This window comes from Aegilops tauschii, chromosome 5 (genome assembly GCF_002575655.3).
Source record: "Aegilops tauschii subsp. strangulata cultivar AL8/78 chromosome 5, Aet v6.0, whole genome shotgun sequence".
Lineage (NCBI taxonomy): Eukaryota > Viridiplantae > Streptophyta > Magnoliopsida > Poales > Poaceae > Aegilops > Aegilops tauschii.
Window position 1 is genome coordinate 480,672,094 of NC_053039.3, and position 27,623 is coordinate 480,699,716.

General features: G+C 46.2%; 1 non-coding gene across 1 annotated transcript; it reads left to right on the forward strand.

The window, feature by feature from the left end:
* The first annotated feature begins 16,435 nt into the window (after nt 1-16,435).
* On the forward strand, nt 16,436-16,553 carry LOC120965518 (U5 spliceosomal RNA). The gene has a single exon (XR_005758564.1). It is a non-coding gene; the product is annotated as a U5 spliceosomal RNA (small nuclear RNA).
* Nucleotides 16,554-27,623: the final 11,070 nt, after the last annotated feature.

Genomic DNA, 27,623 nt, shown 5'->3' on the forward strand with positions numbered 1-27,623 from the left:
ACGAAGCCTTCACCAGCCTACTGACAGGCTTCGAGGTATGCAACATAATGCTCTAGATGCTTTTTCATATAAAGGAATACACCTGTGTATAGTTAGTAGCCCCTGAGACTCTGCCCGGTTTTGAAAAAGCCAGACAAAGGATCACATAGTAATCAGAAGAGGTAACGTACTTTTATATTGTATAATAGGCTTCCTTATTTCCGGCAACCGCCCAGGCCGCTGAAGTTTCCGAACTCAATCGAAAACTGAAGGTGGCTGATGATGAAATCGATCGCATCAATAAGCGATTCAATGAGACGCAAGGTATGCGTATACTTTAAGAGGTTGATCATATATCTGAACTAATATGCAAATTCAGAGATTAACTCATGCACTACTGTGATTATGAGTGCAGTTGGCGCGGTTGAGGTCGAGACCCTCAAGAGCGCCCTTGCCGAGGCCAAGGAAGAGGCGAAGGAGAATAAGGCAGCCGCTGACAAAGCAGCTGCGGGACTAAAAACCGAACAGGTCGCCCGCCGCCAGCATGAAGATAGGGTGGCCGTAGTGGAGCAAGAGCTAAAGGACGCCATCGGCAAGTGCGAGGCCTTGGAGGAGAAGACTTCGGCCCAAGCGACCGAACTCGCCAAAGCCCTCCAGGAGGCGAAGGAGACGCGGATCAAGTCCAGGAGTGCTCGTGAAGAGATCCGACAGGCCAAACAGATAGCGGCTGGTAAGCCCTTTCTCTTGCAGAGTATATTTGGAGGTCAAAGATATGCTTTGCTCACTCGACTGTGGAGTTCTCCAGACGCGTTTGCGGATCTTCCGAGGAGTGCCGCCGACGCCGCACAGTTTTTTCGAGCCCAGGAGGGGGGCTCGACCGAGAAGTTGTTCTGGTCACAGTTCCTGGCGCCGGAGCATCCGACGCCTTTGAACGACCAGATGAAGCAGCTAACGGAGCTGCATAGGGTGTCCGGCTTGGCCATGAAGGATATCATAGTCCGGCTTTGGCCAACCGAACCAATCCCTAGTAGCTACTTCGGCCTGGAGAGGCGACTCGTCGACGTGCTGCCTCGAGTTGAGGTTGTGAAGCGCTCGGCGTGCATAGAGGGTGCGCGGATGGCCTTTGCCCGTCTCAAGATGCATTGGGCCAAGATGAAGGCCACCGATGTGGTGACCGCAGGCCCGCCCGAAGGTAAGGACCACCGCAAACCGGAGAGATACTTTGAAGATGTCTTGGCGGGTGCCCGAATAGTAGAGGGCCAGTGCTCAAAAGACGTTATGTTTGAATAAATGCGTTCGGGCTGTAAAAAACTTTGTTTTGTGAACCTAGGCTTGTCATATATTTACGCCTTTTATCTTGAGTTATTTTCCTCCTGTGCGGCCGTTTTAATTCTGAAAGTTTGCCAGTCGTCGGCTTCAGCCCCCACGTAGATGCTACGGGGGTGTTCGGTATAGCGCGTGATCACACTTTATCCAACGTCTTGGTCCATAAAGGAGGTGTCTGTGCAGCGAACCAGGCAATCAGACTATACGGCTTTATTACCATCACTTAGCCATAGGAGTTTGACAGTAGGGCTAAGTACTAGCCCCTTGTGCGTGTATGGCAATCCGAACTAGGGTGCCTTTTACGCACGGCTGAACGAATACCAGCCCTTCGCATAACACGGAGTAAATCACTAATGATTTGTATTAAGTTGCCGAATAGCTGACCAGCTCTCGCCTTATCATGACAGTCAGTTTTTGGCTTTCTCTACTGAGGTATTTGACCGGACGAACCAGAAATACAATCACAGTAGTTCTCCCTTTACCACCTTAGCCAAATAAGCGGAACGTAAGGTGGTAAGCACAGGAGCCGGGCAACCCAACTATAGACCAAAGACATGATTCGGAGCCAATGCATATAGTGCAATATTCGGGAGGCCGAACAGTACCAGATGGATGTTCAGACTTGAGAATGGGCGCAGCCGAATACAGCCCCCGGTGTTTTAAGACCAGACTAAAGCACGAGTGGCAATCTGAAGTAAGGAGGGTATGCAAATGAGAAAAAAAGAAATCAGTACCAAAAAAAGAAAGTGGTGATCAACTGTTTCCCTCATATCTTGTATAATACGTCAAGACACGCTATTACACATAATGCCATTAATATTAAGGCAATTTTACATGCCGAGAGTTTACACAAGGGAAAGTTTTACACAGGGCTGTTTAGAAAAAGTAGTGGCTTAAAGATCCGAATTTTGCCCTGCTGCACGTCTGCGCCTTTTCTCCTTGGTAAAAAATCCCTTAAGGGGAGAAGTTGATGGTCGTCTATAAGAAAGTGGAGTTTTAGGAAGTAGCCCCTGTACAACCGCAGATTTAGGCAGGTTTCAATGAGCCTGTAGGGGGGGGAAGAAAGAGAGAGAGAGAGAGAGAGAGAGAGAGAGAGAGAGAGAGAGAGAGAGAGAGAGAGAGAGAGAGAGAGAGGGTTATGGTCCAGATAGGGTCAAGCCGCACTATAGACCTTTTTCCGCAGTATGCCTCCGACGTTGCCCAAGGTATTTTGAGTGCATAATTATATACGCGCGGTACGTATGCCGGGACCTTATGGGGTGATCGGCGAAGGCTGAACTGCTAATCCATCTCCGGACCTGCCGAGCTGTCATGTTGTAACGTAGACCAGACTTGCTTGGCAGTATCAGGGGCCTTGATGGCCGACGAGTTGTTCGGCTTGATGAGGCCGTTCTGTCTGCGAGGGCCGCGGTGTGCTCCTCAGTACGGAGGGAGTGCTCCATATTTCCATTGACTATGATGATGCCGCATGGTCCAAGCATTTTGAGCTTTAGGTAGGCATAATGCGGGACTACATTGAAGCGAGCGAAGGCAGTTCGTCCCAGCAGTGTGTGATAACTACTGCGGAAAGGGACGATATCGAAGATCAAGTCTTCGCTTCGGAAGTTGTCTGGGGAACCGAAGACTACTTCCAGTGTTAGGGAGCCCGTACAACGGGCCTCCACGCCGGGTATTACCCCTTTAAAGATAGTATTACTAGGCTTAATTCTTGATGGGTCAATGCCCATCTTACAGACAGTGTCTTGATAAATCAGGTTCAGACTGTTGTCGCCGTCCATAAGAACTCTAGTGAGATGATATCCATCGATGATGGAATCGAGTACCAGGGCCGCCGAACCTCCGTGCTGGATACTGGTCGGGTGGTCCCTGCGATCGAAGGTGATCGGACAAGCTGACCATGAGTTAAATTTTGGGGCGACGGGCTCTACGGCATAGACGTCCCTTAGTGCGCGCTTGCGCTCCCTCTTTGGGATATGTGTGACATATATCATGTTCACTGTTTTCACCTCAGAGGGAAACTTCTTCTGTCCCCCTGTGTTCGGAGGGCAGGGTTCATCGTTGTCCTCGCTTTGAGGCCCTTTCCCCTTGTGTTCGGTATTTAACTTACCGGCCTGTTTAAAAACCCAGCAGTTTCTGTTGGTATGATTGGCAGGCTTGTCGGGGGTGCCATGAATCTGGCAAGGCATGTCTAGTATCTTGTCCAAATTAGATGGACTGTCTCTATTTCCTTTGAATGGATTTTTCCGCTGACCGGGTTTGGAGCCACTAAATCCGGCATTGACCGCTGTATCATGGGTTTCTTCGTTGTTGTTTCGACGCTTATTTTTGTTACGTCGTGGCCTTCCGTTGCCATCCCTGGCTTCAGAGGTGCCATGGTCGCTGGTACTGTTGCTTCTACGAGCCAACCAGCTATCTTCGCCCGCGCAGAAGCGGGTCATGAGTGTAGTGAGAGCTGCCATAGTCTTCGGCTTTTCCTGGCAGAGGTGTCGGGCGAGCCATTCATCATGGACGCTGTGCTTAAAGGCTGCTAAGGCTTCCGCGTCCGGACAGCCAACAATTTGGTTCTTTTTAATTAAGAACCGAGTCCAGAGTTTGCGATCTGACTCTCCGGGTTGCTGGACTATATGACTGAGGTCATCGGCATCCGGTGGCCGGACATAAGTTCCTTGGAAGTTGTCTCGAAAAGCATCCTCCAAGTCCTCCCAGCTACCAATGGAGTTCTCTGGGAGGCTATTCAACCAGTGTTGTGCTGGTCCTTTTAACTTTAATGGGAGGTATTTGATGGCATGGAGATCGTCACCGCGAGCCATGTGAATGTGGAGAAGATAGGGGTGGGCATAAAAACCGTAGAACCGAACACCGAACTGTAACCGATACCGAAAAAACCGAATATTTGGTTTTCCCAATCAGCACAGAAAAATTCGGTTTTTGGTGTTACTAACCGAACCAGATTCGGTCGGTACGGTAGGTTCCTCGGTTAACCGTACAAAACCAAAATTCCCCATCAGCCCGTAACTTCCTCCCGCTCTCCAGCTTTCTCGCACACAGCCGCCAGCCCGCCACCCACGTTTCCAATTTCTTACGCTAAGTATGCCTGTGCGCAGTTAGCCCACTGGCCCATGAGCGACTAGCAAAAAAATACTATAGGGCGAGCCAATCTGTTGCATGCAAGGCCCAAGTTATTGTGGCTTCTTTTTCCAGTGTGTGGCTGTCGTGTTTGTAAGTGCATGCACGAGGTATTGCTATTTTTTTTAGTGCCACCTCGGCCAGCCACAGCGAAGGAGGTGGATAACTAGGCTATATAGCAGCGCAGGTGCAAAGGAGCTACACAGTCAGATGAATTGCCTTCGCATATTCAGAAAATCCGGTATTAACAGAAAAACGGTTAACCGAATTTTAGGTTATCCATTTGATGTTGGTTTTTTCGCTTTCTAACTCTGGACACCGAATTTACATAAAAACCGAACAGTAGAAACCGATTTTTCGGTTTATACCGAACGCCAGGCCTAGGAGAAGAAAATCTTCAATCCATACAGCGGGATATGTCGTTCCATCATATGCCTCGATGTTTAAGGGTTTAAAACCTTCTGGAAATTGGTGCTGCATTACCTCATCGGTAAAGCACATGGGGTGTGCGGCGCCTCTGTATCGGGCGACATCACGACGGAGTTCGGATGACATCCGTGTTCGGTTCTCGGCCCGAACTTGGTGATGCTTGTCATGCCAGGCTTGATGGCCGTCGTCTCGTGTTGGAGCACGTCCCCTTGATCCATAGATTGATCTGGTCTGGCCGGCTCTATTGTCCAGGTCCTGACGTAAATCATACGTGTAGCCCGGAGCTGCTGCCTCTTTACCTCTACGGCGAGGTGGTGCGGGCTAGTGTTCGGCATGGTTAGCCGCTTTGTCCCGTCCACGCAGTGGTCGGTCTGGTTCATCGACATGGTTGTATCTCGACGGTATTGGCTCAAGGGCCTCGTTGTTGAATTGTGGTAGTTTGCGTTTTGGATAGCTCTTTGTTAGGCGCTCAAGGCCGTATTCTTCGGCGGCCAGGACCTTAATCCATCTGTCGTTGAGCGTATCCTGTTCGGCTTGAAGCAGTTGTTGTTTCTTTTTCAGGCTCCTTGCGGTGGCGATAAGTTGCCGCTTGAAGCGTTCTTGTTCGAGGGCTTACTCTGGTACGATGAAATCTTCGTTGCCGAGGCTAACATCCTCCTCGGAGGTCGGTAGGTAATTACTATCCTCCAAATCATCGTGATCAACAAGTTCGTCGGGGTTAACCTGTCCCTCCTCCCATTCATCCTGCTCGGACGCAGGCTCAGCGGGGTCTTCGGGGTCTTCGGCATCATCCGGAGTGTTTTTATTTCCGGTGCCGGTATTGCTATCCTTTTCCCGACGAGATCGTGAGCGGCGCCGCTGACGTCGGCGCTTGGGTGGTGCCTCGACGGGCTTATCCTCGATCGGATCTTGAATGTCGTCGTCGTCCTTCTTTCTGGGCGTATCCACCATGTACACGTCATAAGTAGAAGTGGTCGTCCAACGCCGAGTGACGGGTGGGTTTTGGCCTGATTCGGCTCTGGCATCGTCGTCCATGCCGTCGATGTCTTTGAAGGCGTAGTCTAGCATGTCGGTTAGGTCCTTGACAGTGGCTATGAAGTGGGTGGTGGGTGGGACGTAAAATTCCCCGCTCTCAGCCCCTAGTTCAGGCTGGGCGTAGTTCGGAAGTGATACTTCCGTAATGGCGAGAGATTGCATTAAATCCAGAGCCTCGTTTAAGAGCGAGAGCTGGACGGGTGGCTGAGGAACTGTGGAGCTGGGCCTGGTAAACGCCACTTGACCATGCTCAATGGATGCAGGCCTCAAGAGTTTGAAGTTAACATCTAGAGGTGACTCCGGCTTCCCGATGACAGGGAGAGTCCTGTTTGATTCTAGGCCTGCCGATGATATGGTCACCTCTGGGTCTCCGGCAGGGAACTCCGTAGTAGGAGAGGGTCCGGCGGGGTTCATACTCCCGTCTTCAGACAGGGTGGTCTGCTCTGGATCTATGGCCGGGGCAGGAACGGCAGTTGATCCTTGAACGGAGCCTAGTGGTGGATCCGACGGGCTCCCTTCATGTAGATAAGGAGCGGCGGTCGAGGTTGAGAACCCTTCGAAGATCAAGTCTCCTCGGATATCAGTGATATAATTCAGGTTTCCGAACCTGATCTGGTGACCAGGAGCATAGTTGTCGATCTGTTCAAGGTGACTAGTTGAATTGGCACGCAGAGCGAAGCCACCAAACATGAAAAGTTGACCAGGGAGGAAAGTTTCCCCGGAAACAGCGTCGTTGTCGATGATCGAACGAGCCATCGAACCTTCTGCCAACGACACAGTGGAACTCTCAATGAAAGCACCAATGTCAGTGTCAAAACCGGCCGATCTCAGGTAGGGGGTCCCGAACTGTGCGTCATAGGATCGAAGGTAACAAAGGACAAGTGGGACACAATGTTTACCCAGGTTCGCGCCCTCTTAATGGAGGTAATACCCTACGTCCTGCTTGATTGTATTTGATGAGTATAGGGGTTACAAGAGTTGATCTACCTCGAGATCTTAATGGCTAAACCCTAGATGTCTAGCCTATATGAATTCTGATAGCCTCTACGGACTAAACCCTCCAGTTTATATATACACCGGAGGGGTCTAGGGTTGTACAGAGTCGGTTTGTAGAGGAACGAAATTACATATCCGTACACCAATCTTGCCATCCACGCATAGGGGAGTCCTACCCGGACATGGGGGCAAGCCTTCCGCTTTGTATCTTCATGGCCCATCAGTCCGGATCACATCGAATAGCCCGAACACCCGAGGACCCCCTAATACAGGACTCCCTCAGCAGGGCCTTGCGGTAGTACCGTAGGGTCCAGTGGTAGTACCGCTCCTGGTGAGCGGTAGTACCGCTAGCTCCGGCCCTGACACTGGCGCATGCAGAAGTAGGCGCAGAAGTAATTTTTTACTTCTGCCCCCTTGCGGTAGTACCGCTCCCTGCCAGCGGTAGTTCCGTGCCAGATTTTCGCACCTAAACTCAGCGGAAGTAGCCACAGACGTAATTTATTTAGTCCGTGCCTTTCCAACCTGGTTGAGCCCTGCCTTGCGGTAGTACCGCATGGGCGCGCGGTAGTATCACTCCGGCGGTTCTACCGCTCGTTGCTATACGCAAGAGGGCCTCGTCTGAGCACTGATGCGCGAGCGGTAGTACCACAACATCAAGCGGTAGTACCGTAAACCCTTGCGGTAGTACCGCGTGCGTGTGCGGTAGTACCGCGTGTCGCGGGCTGAGTGGGTGGGTAACGGTTGGATCTTTTCTCCCACTATATAAAGGGGGTCTTCTTCCGCAAGAAGACTACCTCTTCCCTCCCCAAGCCCCATTGTTGCTCAAAGCTCCATTTTCGCCTGATCTCTCTCCCTAGCCAATCAAACTTGTTGATTTTCTACGGATTGGTTGAGAAGGCCCCGATCTACACTTCCACCAAGAGAAATTTGATTCCCCCCACTAATCCCTTGCGGATCTTGTTATTCTTGGGTGTTTGAGCACCCTAGACTGTTGAGGTCAACGCGGAGCCATATTCCATTGTGGTGAAGCTTCGTGGTGTCATTGGGAGCCTCCGATTAAGTTGTGGAGATTGCCCCAACCTTGTTTGTAAAGGTTCGGTCACCGCCTCCAAGGGCACCAATAGTGGAATCGCGACATCTCGCATTGTGTGAGGGCGTGAGGAGAATACGGTAGCCCTTAGTGGCTTCTTGGGGAGCATTGTGCCTCCACACCGCTCCAACGAAGACGTACTTCCTCTCAAAGGGAAGGAACTTCGGTAACACATCCTCGTCTCCACCGGCTCCACTCTTGGTTATCTCTTACCTTTACTTGTGCAAGCTTATATTGTGTTGTATCCCTTGCTTGCTTGTGTGCTTGTTGTTGTTGCATCATATAGGTTGCTCACCTAGTTGCATATCTAGACAACCTACTTTGATGCAAAGTTTAATTTGGTAAAGAAAAGCTAAAAATTGTTAGTTGCTTATTCACCCCGCCTCTAGTCAACTATATCGATCCTTTCACAAGGCTACTCCCAAGTCGACGGTATCGACTACGGTGAAACCTTTGCCCCCGTTGCTCGTTTTGAATCTATTCGCATGTTGCTTGCATATGCATCTCATCATGATTTTAAATTGCAACAAATGGATGTGGAAAATGCATTTCTTAATGGTCCTTTGCATGAGTTGGTGTATGTCAAACAACCTTCGGGATTTGAGGATCCCAAGCTCCCCACTCATGTATACAAACTCAAAAAGGCGCTCTATGGCCTTAAACAAGCCCCACGTGCGTGGTATGAGCACCTTACCGAGTTGTTGCAAGATCGTGGGTTTAAAACTGGGAAAATTGATCCCACTCTTTTTACTAAGAGGGTCAAAGGGGATTTGTTCATATGCCAACTATATGTTGATGATATTATTTTTGGTTCTCCTAACAAATCTTTCAATGATGAGTTTGCCGCACTAATGACCGAGAAGTTTGAGATGTCTATGATGGGAGAGTTGAAGTTCTTTCTTGGGTTCGAAGTCAAGCAAGGAAAAGAAGGAACGTTCATCAACCAAGCCAAGTATACCCAAGACATGCTCAAGAGATTCAAGCTAGATGATGTCAAGCTGGTCAAGTTTCCCATGCCCACCAAATGCAAGCTTGACAGTGATCCCAATGGTAAAGCGGTGGATCAAAAGGTATATCGTTCCATGATTGGTTCCTTGCTTTACCTTTGTGCCTCTAGACCGGATATCATGTTGAGTGTGGGAATTTGTGCACGGTTTCAAGCCGCAATAAGGAAAGCCACTATGTGGCGGTCAAGCGAATCTTTCGATATTTGGCTCATACCCCAAACTTTGGCTTATGGTACCCCAAAGGAGCAAGCTTCAATCTCATGGGTTACTCGGACTCGGATTGGGCGGGAGATTGTGTGGAGAGGAAGTCAACTTCCTGAGGGTGCCAATTCCTTGGTCGCTCTTTGGTGAGTTGGTCTTCAAAGAAGCAAAATTGTGTGTCTCTCTCGTCCACCGAGGCCGAATATGTAGCCGCCGCAAGTTGTTGTGCACAATTGCTATGGATGAGGCAAACTTTAAAGGATTACGGTGTCACTTGTGACAAAGTGCCTCTTCTATGTGATAATGAAAGTGCTATCAAGATCTCTCACAATCCGGTGCAACATAGCAAGACGAAGCACATTGAGATTCGTCATCATTTCATTAGGGATCACATCAAGCATGGAGATATTGAGATCATCTACATCAACACTCAAGAGCAACTAGAGGATATTTTCACCAAGCCTCTAGATGAAGCAAGATTTCGCGAGTTACGGCATGAGATAAATATCATTGGTTCGAGCAATGTGGCTTGAATCTAGGCACACCCCACCGCACTCATCATTTTATCTTGCTCTAGTTGTAGGCATGGACATAGGGGGAGTGTTGTTCTCTCAATGAACTCTCCCTCCCCCCATTATGCATAGATTAATCACGTCTTTCACATTAGCCATTTTGATGGTACTTGTGCTTCAAAGATGAGTTTTGGTCATGGGCCCAAGGTTAAAATCTTCGCGGTGCCATACCAATTGACTCAAACATAGGTGGCTTCGGCCACTGCCCTCTCCTCGAGAGGTGTTTGTTGTTCTTCGATCTTTTCTAGTCTTGTTGTTTATGTGTGTGTGTTGAGTCTCTCCAAGGGTGTTTCTCTGGTTTGTTTGTGTTTTGCTCTTAAAGTTGCTCCCTCGGTTTCTCGTGTTGTCTTTGTCTCTCTTTTTGCTGAGCCGTTTCTCTCCTGGTTTGTCTTGTGGTCGCTAGAGAGGCACTACCGCTATGGCTGGGCGGCACTATCGCTTATGGCGTCAAGCGGTACTACCGCCCGGTCGTGCGGTACTGCCGCTGTGAGGCGGGGCGTGGGGGGTTATGAATCAGGCAAGGGGAGTTTTTACTCCCACATACCCATTCGTCTGTCTCTCCCTCGCCTCTTCCTCTCTCCAGCGACGAACAAGCAGCGGGGGGTTGCCGCCGGGCCGCCGCCTCCATGCCGTCTTCTACGTTTCCGTCCGGTGGGATCGTTCCCCACCTTCTCCTCTTGCCATGGATGCCGGTATTGCCTCTGTTTTCCTCTCCTTTGGTTCTCTTTGTTGGATCTAGGATTTAGGGCAATATTGTTCGCATTCATCGATTTTTGGCTAAATCGAGGCATGACTAGGGTGTAGACGTCTGCTAGACTAGGTGGATTAGCGATTGGTAGGAGTATTTTTGAATTTGGCACCCCCGGTAGTACCGGATCTATGCACGGCAGTGGTCTGACGGTTGTTCTCCGCCTCGGGCAGTACTACCGGTCCTCCGGAGCGGCACTACCGCTCTGGGCGGCACAACCGCTCCTCTGGAGCGGCACTACCACTCGGGATGCCGGCCTCCGTTATTCTCGTACCAATCTCTGATTCTTGCTGTGTTTTTCTGCTGGCTTATGCTTTGTTCTCCTTTTTCTTTTCTCGTTGTTTTGTGTGGGTTCCAGGTGATGGCACTTCGGATCAGCAAGCCCGACGCATCAACCCCGGGCGTCCTGCGGGTCAAAACGCTATCGCACTTCTGAGGCCGTTGCATCTTCAAGTGCTCAACCTTCGCAGCCCAAGCCGCCATCCAAGCAAGTTGCAAGCAAGCCAAAGCCAAAGTTCAAATCTGTGGCAGAGATGTCTACAAAGGAGTTTTGCATGGCTCGTCGCCGCAATCCGTATTCTCAAGATCAAGATCCTGCTCTCGTCAACCGCCCTTTTTGGAACAGGATGCAGCGATCCATCTACTTTGATATGCTCAAGGCCAAGAAGAACTTGTTTGTGAGTGTTCGGTCCATTGACATTGCTTATTTGGAGAAGGGCCGTGCCTACTTTGGAGAGGCTCTCAATATGTGCTCTCGGCTGAATATCATCAGGATCATGGAGTTCGACAAGGATTTTGATGCTGACATTGTGGCTCAGTTTTATGCCACCATTCACCTTGGCACTGATGATGAACGGACAATGACGTGGATGACTAATGGAAGATTTATCGTCATCAAATGGAAGGCATTTATGGAGCTTTTAGGCTTTGAGGATCATGGGCTTGACAACCCGGTTGGTTTCCGCCCTCACAAGGAGACTACCTCTGCCCACAAGTCTCGTCTTTGGCCCTATAGCACTGTGAAGATTAATCCCAAGACGAAGAAGAAGATATATGAGCTGTTTCCTTTTCTGGACATTCTTCGTCGCATCTTCAAGCACACTCTTTCCCCTCGTATTGGGAACTTGGATCAGGTTCACTCTTATCTTGTGGATATGTTGCTTTGTCAGCATGAGCAGGAGGCAAGCACAGGAGAAACTTAGGATGTCTCTCATGTCATGTGGTCGGAGCTCCTCTCGGCCATCACTGAGTGCAAGTGTATGATCTATGGTCCCTTTTTGATGCTGCTCATTGAGAAGGTATGGGCACACGCTTACCCCGATGTCATGCTCGAGATTGGGGAGTTGGTGTTACCCCTGATCACAAGGTTTTTATGCGTCAGCTTGGTGTTGCGGTTGCTAGTGGATCCGAGGATAAGCTCACAGATGAGGAGGAGTGGATCTCTCAGCACTGTCCTTGGACAGATTCAGAGACCGACCAGCCTGCTACTGCCGATGACGGAGATGCGGGCGATCACGCGGATCTGTGAGGAGGGAGATCTCTGGAGTTGCTATCACCTGTTGCCATTTTAGTCCACTTTCTCTTTTTGGTGTCTCGATGCCAAAGGGGGAGAGAGTTTAGGGATTTGTCGTGTTGCGAGTGTGTCTTATTTGCCGTGTCTTTCTCTCGCGAACTTTTTTGTCGGTCGTTTGCTTTGGTTTGGTTTTAGCTTGTGAGACTTGGCTATCCTATCACATGGTGTGAGACATATGCTATCTTATTATTATCCTTGCATGTCTTGTACCTGTTAGGTTGTGAGCGTTATGTTTTAACTTATATCTTTTCGTATTCTCACTTGTTTTTGCTAGCATCCTAGTTATTCCTCTCCAAGTTTGTAGATGCTAGTATTGCCAGTCTATAAAATATAGGGGGAGTGTTGATCCTAGTGTGTGTGCTTTGCATTCCAAAAGCACTCTTAATTAAGTGCACACATCTAGGGGGAGCCCGTCTATATTTTGTAGACTTTGGGCTTTGTTTGTTCCTTTGTCATATCTTTGTACAAATCTCGTAGTCATCAGTCCACCAAAAAGGGGGAGATTGTTAGGGCATATTTCTTCCGTGGTGGTTTTGGTGGTTGATGACAATACGTTTACGGACTAATCGTGTGCATTGAGCGTTTCAAATATTCATTCATATGGCACGAGACGATTTCTGCCCCTCGGCGATTAAAGAGAAGACGGTACTTGTTTCCTTCATTTCAGTTTTGGTGGACTTGAGTCGTAGGAAACACCGTACTATTAAGAGGGGGCCCGTATTGGAAAGGTTAGGGTGGAATCAACACGTACACGTCTCCTTTTGCACTCTTGGCTCTTTCCCTCATCTTGGGAGGATCTGTCATTATCTTGGAAGTGGTACTGGAGAAGGGGGCCAACGGTAGTACCGTGACACAGAGCGGCAGTACCGCCTAGAGCCACAGGCGGCAGTACCGCTGTGACAGGGGTAGTACCGCCCATGGCTCCAAGTTGTGGTTCCGCTCAGTACCGCCCGACTCGGGATGCCTTGTTTTCGTGTCGGGTTCTGCGGCAGTAGGTGCGGTAGTACCGCTCATGAGCGGTACTACCGCCCTACCACCGCCGCTAGTGCCGCTCCTGGTTTTTCTCTCCTGCTCCTTCTCCCATTCGTCCGTGTGAGCTATTGTGCACGGCCCCAGCGGTACTACCGCTGGGCCAAGCGGCAGTACCACTGCGAGGAGCGGTAGTACCGGTCGCTGCGGGGTGAGTTGTGGGGATAACGGTTGGATTTGTCCCCACTATATAAGGAGGTCTTCTTCTCCAAGAAGACCTACCTCTTCCCTTTCCAAACTCCATTGTTGCTCCAAAGCTCATCTTCGCCCGATCTCTCTCCCTAGCCAATCAAACTTGTTGATTTTCTAGAGATTGGTTGAGAAGGCCCCGATCTACACTTCCACCAAGAGAAATTTGATCCCCCCCACTAATCCCTTGTGGATCTTGTTACTCTTGGGTGTTTGAGCACCCTAGACGGTTGAGGTCACCTCGGAGCCACATTCCATTGTGGTGAAGCTCCGTGGTGTTGTTGGGAGCCTCCAAGCTTGTTGTGGATATTGCCCCAACCTTGTTTGTAAAGGTTCGGTCGCCGCCTTCAAGGGACCACTAGTGGAATCACGTCATCTTGCATTTGTGCGAGGGCGTGAGGAGAATATGGTGGCCCTAGTGGCTTCTTGGGGAGCATTGTGCCTCCACACCGCTCCAACGGAGACGTACTTCCCCTCAAAGGGAAGGAACTTCGGTAACACATCCTCGTCTCCACCGGCTCCACTTGTGGTTATCTCTTACCTTTACTTTGTGCAAGCTATTGTTGTGTTGTATCCTTTGCTTGCACTTGTTGTTGTTGTTGTTAGCATCATATAGGTTGCTCACCTAGTTGCACATCTAGACAACCTTTGTTGCTAACCCTAAATTGTTAAGAAAATCTAAAAATTGGTAGTTGCCTATTCACCCCCTCCCTCTAGTCAACCATATCGATCCTTTCGGTGATGCAGCTGATTTGGCAAGTTTAGATTGGAACAAGGGGAGGGAGGTGGCCCACCCCCCGGAAAATCGGGGGAGGAGATAAGTAGAGGGAAGGTTACGTAGGATGACGTAACATATTACGTAGATGTAGAATTATTGTACTACTGCCACCCCTCAAAGCACGAGGCTCATCATAACAAAGGGAAACCCAATGAATCGCTACAATTTGAAAGAAGACGTCGACAAAGTCCAGGTACACATCCCACAAAACTAGAATCATTGATGATGGAACATCTTGTGCATTCCCTTTAGCACCACTCCTTCTTGCCTTTGCTCCTGCTAGATTTCTCCTTGAGGTTTCCACTGCACTTCTGACATTTGTTCGTCAATGCGCTTTCCTTCAAGACGCATCCAATCATCTTTCCATATTTTGCAGAATCCAGTTTGATGAGAAATCATAAAGCTTAGCCGTGAAGAGGACCTCGGGATTAGGCACAACCACACTGAGCACAACAATATCCTCACCCACAAGAACATCAAAAGACAACTCCTCTCTCCATTTTCAAACACTTGGCTAGGCTCCAGGGTGGTTGGAACAGCAGCCAAAGCCACAATCGAGTCCCCCTCCAGATGTTCCCGTGACAACGACGAAACCGGTTCCACACACATCCCCATAAGCTCAGGCATGATTTGCAACACTTGAGCCAGGACCAAGAAAATTGCCTCAACCACGGCAGGAACATCGGCAAATGGTAATGCATGCAGTGACGGTGGACTGCCCCGGTATGAGGTGAGAACAATCATAGAGCTCTGCATCCCTCACGTGTGCAAAATCAACATCTGGATCCACCATAGGAGGGGTATGCCTCATATTCGATGGAAGAGATGGTCTGTTTGTTGCAACTTCCGCACGCTCCAGACTGAAGCAAGCAACCATGCATTGATTCAGCGGCATCACACAGAGGATGGACCGCCTCCTTGAACTGGAATGAAGCCAAGGTTAACAGTTTAGAGCGCAGAACCTCGGCTTGGGCTACCAAGCCTATGGGAGCAGATACAACCAACGCCCATGAATCACACTGAATTGCCTTGGGATGGGCCTGGCACTTGGCAATGCCCACTGGCGAGGCGGGATGACGACGGCATGGCAGGGTGTGCCAGCAAGCTGAGCGGGCGGTGCAATACTCACGCGCCCGGTGGCCGTTCTCAAGGCAACGAGAGCACCTGAATGAATCTCTGTAACCCGCCACATGGTGTCCAGGAACAAGGCATCTGGAGAATCTACCCCGATTTAGAATTTTGTTTTTACAGAAATCACTCTAATTCACCAAGGCTATATCTCGCTCCTTGCGATAAATAGCCTAGCATCGCCTCTCGCGCTCGACTAAATGGGTCGGCCTAACACTATAGCCCCTGCTGCGGTTTTGGACTATGGACCGGTTTAGATTGGGTTTAGAACCTTTTGTGTAGTTTTCCTTCTTTTATTTCTCTGCCTTTTCATCGTTTTTTTGTTTTTCAAATACATTTTTACCTTTCTTTATGCACGCATAACATTTTTTGGTACATGTTGAAAATTCTTCACCTGCATGAAACATTATTTGCATTGTATAAGTATTTTATAAATGCCAAGAACACATTTTTTAAACGTGTGAACAACTTTTTAAATGCCATGAACATTTTTTGAATGGCATGAATCATTTTTTTAATTACGCAGCCATTTTCAAATTATGTATATATATTTTTAAATGTCACAAACATCTTTTTTGAGACATGTGATCATTTTTTAAACATTTCATTGAATCATACGAAACTTATTTTTAATTCGTGGAGTTTTCACATTTTATTAACACATTTGAAATGTCATAATTTTATTTAAACAATATCAATTTTTTTTTTAAGTTTCATGAACGTCGTTTCTACACTTCATGAATTTTAGATAAATGTGTGATGAACATCTTAATGCATTAAGTGTTTTAATTTGTGAAATATATTTGTAAATATTTTAAAAAAAATATGTGTATAAAAGAAATCAAAAATTTAAAAAGTGAACGAAAAGCACCTGCGTAACACATTCAGGCTACACTATTCGGCCGGCGTACTATAACATCGCTTGACGCGATGTATAGAGCGTGAGGCCAACTTTTTTTTAGGGGTGAGCGTGAGGCTATTTGTTTTTTTTCTTTTTTTTTGATTGAGTAACCCGCGTCAGGCTAACTAATGCCAGCCCACGAATTGGCTAAATTCACCCTTTGGCCCACGAATAAAAGACGCCCGCCACACCCACCCAAACGCCAGCCCGAACAGCCGAACCGAAAGAAGCATTGTCCTGTGCTAATAGTACCACATCGCCGGAGAAAGGAATGGACTACCGTCAACTGGCTATATAATGGAGCTGCGTACAGCCAAACAAATCACGCAGCTGCGTCATGAGCACAGAGCGAACTATTCTTTCGCCTTTTACTAAAGAATACCGTGTGCACGTGACATTAAGCAGCATACATCAATTTTTAAAGGGTACCTACTTTTGAGTGGGTCCCAACAATACAAGCTTAATCTTGACAACCCTAAGACAAATACTCCTTCCATTCCTAAATACTCCTTCCGTCCCAAAATAAGTGTCTTAACTTTGTACTAACTTTAGTACAAAGTTGTACTAAAGCTGAGACACATACGGAGCAAAATGAATGAATCTACACTTAAAATGCATCTGTATGTGGTTCATAGTGAAAGCTCTACAAATACTTACATTTATAAGGAATGGAGGGAGTAATATCTTTCTTTTCGAACATTTTTTGGGAGTATCTAGTAAATACGAGTTAGAACAAACATGCAATTCACTTGTAAATGAGCTTCTTTCCTCAGCCGTTGTGACAAATCACCTGCGCCCATTACATTTCGGCATCACACCAATGGCTGACATGGATACATTTGGGCCTCTGGGTGAGCCGTCTTTTGGACCCTCTTCTTATGAAAACTAGGAGCTTCATGGCCTAAAGGTATTTATTTTCGGTAAGAGGAGCACAGCACCACTACTTTCATTTCTGAAATCGGCAAAACACATGTCAAGGTGAGTACATCATGTTTTCATAACATGCTATGGCGCATGGGCATAACCCACCCAACTAGCCAACATAAAGCATATTAGAGGCTAACGCGAGCTTCGTCGGGTCGTTATTCTCTCCCGGGGTTGTCGTTTTTCTTTAGCGGACTATGACGGTCGATTGTTTCGTTTTCGCTTTATCTGCATTGGTTTGGGTTTCAATAATGTTTTCTTTGTGGAGTTTTTGTTCATTCCTATATCATGCTAGTGTGCGATATTTTGTTCCATAGGAGAATGGAGTTCCTCGGTGTATGGTTGGTGTGTCCTTAGACATTTCAGCGTTAGTGTCAGCCAATGGTCGTTGTGTGCCCAAACCCTACATCGCGCCCTTAGTGCCAGTTTTTTAAGGGTAATACTCGTTGCTTTATTGATTACCAAGGTCCATAGGAACTGATATAACATGCTATGGCGCATGGGCATAACCCACCCAACTAGCCAACATAAAGCATGTTAGAGGCTAACGCGAGCTTTGTCGGGTCGTTATTCTCTCCCGGGGTTGTCGTTTTCCTCTAGCGGACTATGACAGTCGATTGTTTCGTTTTCGCTTTATCTGCATTGGTTTGGGTTTCAATAATTTTTTTGTGTGGAGTTTTTGTTCATTCCAATATCATGCTAGTGTGCGATATTTTGTTCCATAGGAGAATGGAGTTCCTCGGCGTATGGTTGGTGTGTCCTTAGACATTTCAGCGTTAGTGTCAGCCAATGGTCGTTGTGTGCCCAAACCCTACATCGCGCCCTTAGTGCCAGTTTTTTAAGGGTAATACTCGTTGCTTTATTGATTACCAAGGTCCATAGGAACTGATATAATGTCCAACCCATTTTTTTTCTTCTGAATCTTCAAAAATATGCGCCACCCGCGATTCGAACTCCAACCCTCAAGGTTTACTTCAAGCTGCAGCAACCAACCGGGACATGTTACTTAATATGCCCACTTGTTTCCTTTTTCGCTTCTTATGTGGGAATTGTAACGGTAAAGAAAAAAATAACGCACTCCTAGTCTGGCTTTCTATTGCTTTCTGTTTGGCCGGTTTCTCTTTTTCTTTCTCGTTCTTTTCATTTGTCTTTTGTTTTATTTTCTTAATTCATGATTTTTTTAATTCATGATCTTTCCTCAAATTTTTGAACTATTATCGATTCGACAAACTTAATTGAAATCCATTTTTTGTCAAAATCATGAACATTTTTGAAATTTATAACACAAAAATTGAATCTATGAACACTCTCTTAGAAATTCATGAACCATCTTCAAGACCCACGATTTTATTTCCAAATCTATGACTTTTTATTCAATTTTCTGATATTTTTTCCATAATTGTTATCTTTTTTCACTTTGGTGAATTGTTTTCAGAATTATGAACTTTTTCAAGTCGTGAACTTTTTAAAAATTCATGAACTTTTGTGAACCTTTTTCACTTTTGAGATTTTTTTCGTGAAATTTCTCAATTTTAGGAACTTCATTTAATTTTTTGAACCTTTTTATAAAAAATTGTGCACTTTTTTCAGCTTCTTGAAATCTTTTCATTTTTGTGAACTTTTCAAATTTTCGTGAAAATTTTCAACTTTAAGAACTTGTTTCCACTTCACAAGAAATTTTCTAGTAAATTTTCTAAATTTTTAATGCATGAACTTGTTTAAAATTCACAAAAAATCCAAATTCGCGAACTTTTTTCTAAATCCATCAAAAATGATTCGACATTTTTCCAATAGTATTAAAAATCCGGTTGGTTTTTCACTACGTGGAAAAAAAACTAGAGGGCGAACCATGCGAGCGAACGAGCTAGCTTGAAGTTGGGCCGTGGTCCGCGTGCATGCGCTAACTTGCTAACTGGTGCTTAAGGCAATAAAGACTTGGGGCCAGTTTGGATGCTGCCCTGAAGCAATATTGCCTGGCCACAAGCTTGCCTGAGATATGCCTGAGTTCTGTTTGGTTGAAGTCCTCAACCATCTTATTCTTGCCTGGCCTGAGAACCCCTCAAAGTCATTAGCCTGACCAGGATAGCCAGGCAACGTCATTAGCCTCGGCCAGGCATCCAGTTTCTTACGCCTGGTGGACTCCTGTATCTGCCTAACAATATTTTATTATTTCTTTTCCATGATGGTGATGGGTGTGCAGATCTTTATGCACCAAATTATGCTCTGGCACATCGGCTGCCTCAGGACATGAACCAAACGCATATAAACCAGGCAAGCCTGGGCAGGCAGAATTGTTTAACTTCTCAGGCAATATCCAGGCAACATTTTTCTCCAGGCATGTTGGCCAGGTCTCCAACCAAACTAACCCTTAGCTTCCCTAAAAACAGTTGGTGCTTAAGGCGCTGAAGAGGAGCTCCCCGTTTTGTGCCCTATTCGACGTTTACATGGGCCGGCCCATGAAGCTACCGCTCGTTTAGCTCGGCTCCGTACTCCACTCGTGCACTCGGCATTTTCTTTCGCTTGATCCACTTCTATCTTATAAAAGTCGACTACCTTTATAAAATGTTTGTTAAATCAAAAGATGTTCATGAATTTTAAAAAAGCCTAGATTTTTTAAATGATGCAAATTAAAGAAACTCATTAATATACCAAAACAATAGGGAATTCCATAAATGTTCATGTATTTAAAAAATAATAAAAAATTGAAATAAATTTAGAAACTTTAAAAGTGTTCATGAACTTAAGAAGATTTAAAAATAGAACAAATAAAACATAAAAAATGAAAACATAAAATTTAAACCAATGACACACTACCATACATATAGGCCCCCATGACCCCAGAGACACAAGAAGGCTCCAGATCTAATGAGCTTTTTTGACACAGTGCAATTGAAGTCGCTCACATACATGAGCACGTCTCCTCCCACTGACCGAACATCGCCGGAAGGCTGAAATAATTCCAGTAATAATGCAAGCATCACTGTCAAGTTTAGGACTTGAACTCTAATGGGCCATGTATACCACTGTCCTCCGAACCAACTAAACAACGGGTTGGTTTGCAGATCCAAAGATCTTAGTACTTTAATAGATATCGGGCTAACTCCAAACTTGTTTCTTCCACCTCAAAAAATGAAGCTACCAATTTCTTCTGAGATCCCTTTAAAAAATAGTGTTTTTGAGTGAAAGATCGTGGATGTCGCCTAGAGGGGGGGGGGTGAATAGGCGCTTTAAAATAATTACGGTTTAGGCTTGAACAAATGCGGAATAAACCTAGCGGTTAATTTGACAAGCACAAAACCTACAACAACTAGGCTCACCTATGTGTACCAACAACTTATGCTAAGCAAGATAAACAACTAAGTGATAGCAAGATATATGACAAGAAACAATATGGCTATCACAAAGTAAAGTGCATAAGTAAAGGGTTCGGGTAAGAGATAACCGAGGCACGCGGAGACGACGATGTTGTTGGAAATATGCCCTAGAGGCAATAATAAATTGGTTATTATTATATTTCCTTGTTCATGATAATTGTTTATTATCCATGCTAGAATTGTATTGATAGGAAACTCAGATACATGTGTGGATACATAGACAACACCATGTCCCTAGTAAGCCTCTAGTTGACTAGCTCGTTGATCAATAGATGGTTACGGTTTCCTGACCATGGACATTGGATGTCGTTGATAACGGGATCACATCATTAGGAGAATGATGTGATGGACAAGACCCATTCCTAAGCCTAGCACAAGATCGTGTAGTTCGTTTGCTCAGAGCTTTTCTAATGTCAAGTATCATTTCCTTAGACCATGAGATTGTGCAACTCCCGGATACCGTAGGAATGCTTTGGGTGTACCAAACGTCACAACGTAACCGGGTGGCTATAAAGGTGCACTACAGGTATCTCCGAAAGTGTCTGTTGGGTTGGCACGAATCGAGACTGGGATTTGTCACTCCGTGTAAACGGAGAGGTATCTCTGGGCCCACTCGGTAGGACATCATCATAATGTGCACAATGTGACCAAGGAGTTGATCACGGGATGATGTGAGTTACGGAACGAGTAAAGAGACTTGCCGGTAACGAGATTGAACAAGGTATCGGGATACCGACGATCGAATCTCGGGCAAGTAACATACCGGTAGACAAAGGGAATTGAATACGGGATTGATTGAATCCCCGACATCGTGGTTCATCCGATGAGATCATCGTGGAACATGTGGGGCCAACATGGGTATCCAGATCCCGCTGTTGGTTATTGGCCGGAGAACGTCTCGGTCATGTCTGCATGGTTCCCGAACCCGTAGGGTCTACACACTTAAGGTTCGATGACGCTAGGGTTATAGGGAAAGTATGTACGTGGTTACCGAATGTTGTTCGGAGTCCCGGACGAGATCCTGGACGTCACGAGGAGTTCCGGAATGGTCCGGAGGTAAAGTTATATATATGTGGGAAGTCCTGTTTTGGTCACCGGAAAAGTTTCGGGTGCTATCGGTAATGTACCGGGACCACCGGGAGGGTCCCGGGGGTCCACCAGGTGGGGCCACCAGCCCTAGAAGGCTGCGTGGGCTAAGTGTGGGAGGGGACCAGCCCCAGGTGGGCTGGTGCGCCCCCCCCCCCCCCCCACCAAAGCCCAAGGCGCAGGGAGAGTGGGAGGGGGCAAACCCTAGGTCCGGATGGGCCTTAAGGCCCACCCTAGTGGCGCCCCCCTCTCTTCCCCCCTTGGCCGCCCCCATAGATGGGATCTAGGGCTGGCCGCCACCCCTTGGGGCGGGAACCCTAGAGGGGGCGCTGCCCCCTCCCCCCCTTATATATAGTTGAGGTCTAGGGCTGCCCAACACATGAGTTTTCCGATCTCTCTTGGTGCAGCCCTACCCCTCTCCCTCCTCCTCCTCCTCTCCCGCGGTGCTTGGCGAAGCCCTGCAGGATTGCCACGCTCCTCCACCACCACCACGCCGTCGTGCTGCTGCTGGACGGAGTCTTCCCCAACCTCTCCCTCTCTCCTTGCTGGATCAAGGCATGGGAGACGTCACCGGGCTGCTCGTGTGTTGAACGCGGAGGCGCCGTGATTCGGCGCTTAGATCGGAATCAACCGCGATCTGAATCGCTACGAGTACGACTCCTTCATCCGCGTTCTTGCAACACTTCCGCATCGCGATCTACAATGGTATGTAGATGCACTCCCCTTCCCCTCGTTGCTAGATTACTCCATAGATTGATCTTGGTGATGCGTAGAAAATTTTGAATTTCTGCTACGTTCCCCAACAGTGGCATCATGAGCTAGGTCTATGCGTAGTTTCTATGCACGAGTAGAACACAAAGTAGTTGTGGGCGTCGATTTTGTCAATTTACTTGCCGTTACTAGTCTTATCTTGATTCGGCGGCATCGTGGGATGAAGCGGCCCGGACCGACCTTACACGTACTCTTACGTGAGACAGGTTCCACCGACTGACATGCACTAGTTGCATAAGGTGGCTAGCGGGTGTCTGTCTCTCCCACTTTAGTCGGATCGGATTCGATGAAAAGGGTCCTTATGAAGGGTAAATAGAAATTGGCATATCACGTTGTGGCTTTTGCGTAGGTAAGAAACGTTCTTGCTAGAATCCCATAGCAGCCACGTAAAACATGCAACAACAATTAGAGGACGTCTAACTTGTTTTTGCAGGGTATGCTATGTGATGTGATATGGCCAAAAGGATGTGATGAATGATATATGTGATGTATGAGATTGATCATGTTCTTGTAATAGGAATCACGACTTGCATGTCGATGAGTATGACAACCGGCAGGAGCCATAGGAGTTGTCTTAATTTATTGTATGACCTGCGTGTCAATGAAAATGCCATGTAATTACTTTACTTTATTGCTAACCGTTAGCCATAGTAGTAGAAGTAATAGTTGGCGAGACAACTTCATGAAGACACGATGATGGAGATCATGATGATGGAGATCATGGTGTCATGTCGGTGATGGAGGTGATCATGCCGCGCCTCGAAGATGGAGATCTAAGGCGCAAGATGATATTGGCCATATCACGTCACTTTATGATTTGCATGTGATGTTTGTCATGTTTACATCTTATTTGCTTAGAACGACGGTAGCATAAATAAGATGATCCCTCACTAAAATTTCAAGAGACGTGTTCCCCCTAACTGTGCACCGTTGCGAATGTTCGTTGTTTCGAAGCACCACGTGATGATCGGGTGTGATAGATTCTAACGTTCGAATACAACGGGTGTTGACGAGCCTAGCATGTACAAACATGGCCTCGGAACACATGCAAAACACTTAGGTTGACTTGACGAGCCTAGCATGTACATACATGGCCTCGGAACACAAGAGATCGAAAGGTCGAACATGAGTCGTATAGTAGATGCGATCAACATGGAGATGTTCACCGATGATGACTAGTCCGTCTCACGTGATGATCGGACACGGCCTAGTTTGACTCGGATCATGTATCACTTAGATGACTAGAGGGATGTCTATCTGAGTGGGAGTTCATTAAATAATCAGATGAACTTCATTATCATGAACATAGTCAAAAGGTCTTTGCAAATTATGTCATATATTACGCTTTAGTTCTACTGTTTAAGATATGTTCCTAGAGAAAATTTAGTTGAAAGTTGGTAGTAGCAATTATGCGGACTGGGTCCGTAAACTGAGGACTGTCCTCATTGCTGCACAGAAGGCTTATGTCCTTAATGCACCGCTCGGTGTGCTGAACCTCAGCGTCGTCTGTAGATGTTGCGAAACATCTGACATACACGTTTTGATGACTACGTGATAGTTCAGTGCGTAATGCTAACGGTTTAGAATGTGGCACCAAAGACGTTTTTGAAACGTCGCAGAACATGTGAGATGTTCCGAAGACTGAAATTGGGATTTCAGACTAGTGCCCACGTCAAGAGGTATGAGACCTCTAACAAGTTTCTTAAGCCTGCAAACTAAGGGAGAAAAGCTCAATCGTTGAGCATGTGCTCAGATTGTCTGAGTACTGCAATCGCTTGAATCGAGTGGGAGTTAATCTTCCAGATGAGATAGTGATGGTTCTCCATAGTCACTGCCACCAAGCTATTAGAGCTTCGTGATGAACTATAACATATCAGGGATAGATGATGATTCTTGAGCTATTCGCGATGTTTGACACCGTGAAAGTAGAAATCAAATAGGAGCATCAATTGTTGATGGTTGGTAAAACCACTAGTTTTAAGAAGGGCAAGGGAAGAAGGGATACTTCATGAAACAGCAAATCATTTGCTGCTCTAGTGAAGAATCCCAAGGTTGAACCCAAACCCGAGACTAAGTGCTTCTGTAATGAGGGGAACGGTCACTGAAGCAGAACTACCCTAGATACTTGGTAGATGAGAAGGCAGGCAAGGTCGACAGAAGTATATTGGATATACATTATATGAATGTGTACTTTACTAGTACTCCTAGCAGCACCAGGGTATTAGATACCGGTTCGGTTGCTAAGTGTTAGTAACTCGAAATAAAAGCTGCGGAATAAACGGATACTAGCTAAAGGTGAGATGACGATATGTGTTGGAAGTGTTTCCAAGGTTGATGTGATCAAGCATCGCATGCTCCCTCTACCATCGAGATTGGTGTTAAACCTAAATAATTGTTATTTGGTGTTTGCGTTGAGCATGATTGGATTATGTTTATCGCAATACGGTTATTCATTTAAGGAGAATAATGGTTACTCTATTTATTTGAATAATACCTTCAATGGTCTTGCACCTAAAATGAATCTCGATCGCGGTGATACACATGTTCGTGCCAAAAGATATAAAATAGTAATGATAGTACCACATACTTGTGGCACTGCCATTTGAGTCATATTGGTATAGAACGCATGAAGAAGCTCCATGTAGATGGATCTTTGGACTCACTCGTTTGAAAAGATTGAGACATGCGAACCATGTCTATTGGTATATATGCATGAAGAAACTCCATGCAAATGGATCGTTTGTACTCACTTGATTTTGAATCACTTGAGACATGCAAATCATACCACATGGGCAAGATGACTGAAAGGCCTCGTTTTCAGTAAGATGGAACAAGAGAGCAACTTATTGGAAATAATACATTTTGATGTATGCAGTCCAATGAGTGCTGAGGCATGCAGTGGATATCGTTATGTTCTTACTTCACAGATGATTTGAGTAGATGCTGAGAATATTTACTTGATGAAACACAAGTCTTAATTATTGAAAGGTTCAAGTAATTTCAGAGTGAAGTTGAAGATCGTCGTGACAAGAGGATAAAATGTCTGTGATATGATCATAGAGATGAGTATCTGAGTTACGAGTTTGGCACACAATTAAGACATTGTGGAAAGTGTTTCACAATTAATACCGCCTGGAACACCACAGTGTGATGGTGTGTCCGAACATCATAACTGCACCCTATTGGATATGGTGCATACCATGATGTCTCTTATCGAATTACCACTATCGTTTATGGGTTAGGCATTAGAGACAACCGCATTCACTTTAAAAGGGGGCACCACGCAATTCCGATGAGACGACACCGTTTAGAGAAACCTAAGTTGTCGTTTCTTAAGAGATTGGGGCTGCGATGCTTATGTGAAAGAGTTTCAAGCTGATAAGCTCGAACCCAAAGCGGATAAATGCATCTTCATAGAATACCCAAAACAGATGGGTATACCTACTATTTCAGATCTGGAAGCAAAAGTAATTGCTTCTAGAAACGAGTCCTTTCTCGAGGAAAAGTTTCTCTCGAAAGAATTGAGTGGGAGGATGGTGGAGACTTGATGAGGTTATTGAACCATAACTTCAACTAGTGTGTAGCAGGGCACAGGAAGTTGTTCCTGTGGCACCTACACCAATTGAAGTGGAAGCTTATGATAGTGATCATGAAACTTCGGATCAAGTCACTACCAAACCTCGTAGGTCGACAAGGATATGTCCTACTCCTGAGTGGTACGGTAATCCTGTCTTAGATATCATGTTGTTAGACAACAATGAACCTACGAGCTATGGAGAAGCGATGGTGGGCCCATATTCCGACAAATGGTTAGAAACCATGAAATCCGAGATAGAATCCATGTATCAGAACAAAGCATGGACTTTGGTGAACTTGCCCGATGATCGGCAAGCCATTGAGATAAATGGATCTTTAAGAAGAAGACGGACGTGGACGGTAATGTTACCGTCTATGAAGCTCGACTTGTGGCAAAGAGTATTTTCACAAGTTCAAGGAGTTGACTACGATGAGATTTTCTCATCCGTAGCGATGCTTAAGTCCGTCGGAATCATGTTAGCATTAGCTGCATTTATGAAATCTGGCAGATGGATGTCAAAACAAGTTTCCTTACCAGTTTTCGTAAGGAAAGGTTGTATGTGATACAATCAGAAAGGTTTTGTCGATCCTAAGGATGCTAAAAGGTATGCTAGCTCCAGCGATCCTTCTAAGGACTGGAGTAAGCATCTCGGAGTTGGAATGTACGCTTTGATGAGATGATCAAAGATTTTGGGTTTATACAAAGTTTATGAGAAACTTGTATTTCCAATAAAGTGAGTGGGAGCACTAGAACATTTCTGATAAGTATATGTGAATGACATATTGTTGATCCGAAATGATGTAGAATTTCTGGAAAGCATAAAGGGTTGTTTGAAAGGAGTTTTTTCAAAGGAAGACCTGGATAAAGCTGCTTACATATTGGGCATCAAGATCTATAGAGATAGATCAAGACGCCTGATGATACTTTCAAAGAACGCACACCTTGACATGATTTTAAAAGAGTTCAAAATAGATCAGCAAAGAAGGAGTTCTTGGCTGTGTTACAAGGTGTGAGTATTGAGTAAGACTCAAGACCTGACCACAGTAGAAGAGAGAGAAAGGCCGAAGGTCGTCCCCTATGCTTCAGACGTAGGCTCTACAGTATGCTATGTTGTGTACCGCACATGAAGTGTGCCTTGCCATGAGTTGGTCAAGGGGTACAATAGTGATCCGGGAATGGATCACATGACAGCGGTCGAACTTATCCTTAGTATCTAGTGGACTAAGGAATTTTCTCGATTATGGAGGTGAAAAGGAGTTCGTCGTAAAGGGTTACGTCGATGCGAACTTTGACACTAATCCGGATGACTCTGAGTAGTAAACCGGATTCGTATAGTAGAGCAGTTATTTGAAATGGCTCCAAGTAGCGCGTGGTAGCATCCACAAGATGACATAGATATTCGTAAAGCACACGGATTTGAAAGGTTCAGACCCGTTGACTAATAACCTCTCTCACAAGCATAACATGATCAAACCAGAACTCATTGAGTGTTAATCACATAGTGATGTGAACTAGATTGTTGACTCTAGTAAACTCTTTGGATGTTGGTCACATGGTGATGTGACCTGTGAGTGTTAATCACATGGTGATGTGAACTAGATTATTGACTCTAGTGCAAGTGGGAGACTGTTGGAAATATGCCCTAGAGGCAATAATAAATTGGTTATTATTATATTTCCTTGTTCATGATAATTGTTTATTATCCATGCTAGAATTGTATTGATAGGAAACTCAGATACATGTGTGGATACATAGACAACACCATGTCCCTAGTAAGCCTCTAG